The following is a 2,257-nucleotide window of genomic DNA, read 5'->3' as shown; positions in this document are numbered from 1 at the left end:
CCAAAACGGGAATTTTACAAGCCCAATTGATATGCCACCAATTAGGGATGAAAATAGACATAAAAGGGCACAATTTTCATTAAGGAACCATGCCCAAAAACTGACCAAAACTTGGTGAACCAATTGACCAAAGTGAAATGAGAGCAGGCTGCCACTGCACCAAACTGACCAAATGAACAGTAACTGTTCATTTAGTCATAATTCAAGCTAGACAGGTCAAATTCACCTGAAATTTTACCAGAAATTAGATAAGATATAGATCTAAAACTTTCATGAAGAACACCAACCCAAATTATGCCATTAACCCATTCAAATTATTGAGCAAATTTGAGTTACTGTACCTACAAAACTGCAGGATTGCCATTTGAGCAGTAATGTTTGAATGGCTATAACTCTCTCTAGAAAACTCTGATTTAGGTGATTCTTAAACCGATGGAAACCTAAGACATAGTAGAACATTTCATATGAAGAAAGTTAGATCAAATTATGAACTTAACTTGATCAAATTACTGAACAAATTTGGATAAAAAACCTGCCATAACCATAGTTGCAGTATGAACAGTGCACGTGAACAGTAACTGTATTTTGGCTATAACTTGAGCTACAAAATGCTGATTGGGGTGATTCAAAAATGAGAATACACTTAAGACAATAAGGAACATTTTCTATGAAGGAAGTTTTGCCAAATTCTAACAGTAGATTGACCAATGGAACAGTGCAACTTCGGAGTACCAAAACCGAAAATTGGCAATTTTGCCAAAATGACCTAAGCTTTGAGAAAATGGCCAAAACCAACAAGTTTAGTGACCAAAATGTGGTATGTGGGTGAAGTTGGAATTTCCATACCTATTAAGCCTTAGAAAGTCAACTATTTGACTTGAATAGTATAATGAATAGTAACCCAAAACACAAAATTTAAAGAACGTTGAATTTAGCACGTTAGAGCTAGGTAATTATGAAGCTAAATTTATTTTGGATTTATGTTAAGTTCTAGTACTGAAACATTGTAAAATTGTGTGTTTCAGTTGAAAAGAATATCGGGAAGGAACCCGAGGAACCGAGTCGAGGCTAAGGGACGACTCGTTTGAGGTTTGTGCACAATAAACCCTATTTAAGCATTTTACCCTTGAAAATTTGATTTAACACGCATTATGAATTTATGAACTTTTGTGTTGCCACCTTGTGATCAAATTGTAACTTTGGAAATTGATTTGATTTTTGTATGCAATATTTGAATGAAATGTTTGAAATGGATTTTTGATTCATACTTAGCATGACAGTTACTTATTATTCCTCCTCCATTTATGGGGTTGAGATCATTTATTTTCCTCCCTCTCTGGCTTGCCAGTTGAGGTTGTAGATCGAATGAATACTCATTAGCTAGCTAGCCACCTCCCTCATTGATTTTTATTAATGGGGTTGAGATTGCTTTGTCGTGGTGTACAACGCGGCATTGATCGAAAATTTTGTGTCATGGCTTAAGTTGTATGACTTGGCAACACTGTGTTTATGAAATTGTTTGACTAAACTATGTTTAATAGATTATTTGATAAAATGGTGTTATTATGAACTTGGCTATTTGTGGAAATGTGATTGAGAAATATTTAAAGTATGTTTGGCAACGAATGATTTATTTATAGCATTTTAAATTTTTATTGTGCACCACTGAGTATTTTTATACTCAGCCATGGCTTATTTTGCTGTCGCAGATAAGAGCAAGGAAAAAGCAGCAGAGTGAGCTGCTACTGAGTTGAAGATCACATCAAGCTTTTGTACGGGTATTATTTTATACCCTTGTAGATAATTTTGATGTAAATATGGAAATGTTGTATGTATCAATGTAGTTGAGCAGTTGTAAATAAATTGTAATAATATTTTTTGGATTTTCTTCTGTAAATTTAATATTTGTATTTATGAATTTCTCATTTTATGCTTGTGAATGGAGATATTAAATATTTTGAAATGAGAAATCTTGTTTTGTATTGTGAAATTATTTTGAAGTGTGTTAAACTGAGTTGATTGAGTTATTGAAGGTTGGAAGTTGTGAAATATTTTTGGAAGTGTTTTTTTTAGGTAATTGAAGAACTGTTTACTCCAGTTTTCAAACAGAACTCTGTTAAAATTTTTATAAAAATTGTGGCAAAATTTAAAATGGACAAAATTTTTACTAGTATTTAAGCTTGAATAAATGATTTTTAATTCTCACTAAAATACTCACCACTTCCAAAATGTAAGAAAATCGTTTTAAAATCCCTTG

General features: G+C 32.5%; 1 long non-coding RNA gene across 1 annotated transcript; it reads left to right on the top strand.

The window, feature by feature from the left end:
• The first annotated feature begins 988 nt into the window (after positions 1 to 988).
• LOC131175514 (uncharacterized) lies at positions 989 to 1,940 on the top strand. The gene is made up of 2 exons (XR_009145698.1): positions 989 to 1,089; positions 1,710 to 1,940. It is a non-coding gene; the product is annotated as an uncharacterized LOC131175514 (long non-coding RNA).
• The last annotated feature ends 317 nt before the right edge of the window (positions 1,941 to 2,257 follow it).

Source organism: Hevea brasiliensis, chromosome 17 (assembly GCF_030052815.1).
Source record: "Hevea brasiliensis isolate MT/VB/25A 57/8 chromosome 17, ASM3005281v1, whole genome shotgun sequence".
NCBI lineage: Eukaryota > Viridiplantae > Streptophyta > Magnoliopsida > Malpighiales > Euphorbiaceae > Hevea > Hevea brasiliensis.
This window is presented reverse-complemented; position numbering and strand designations above follow the sequence as displayed.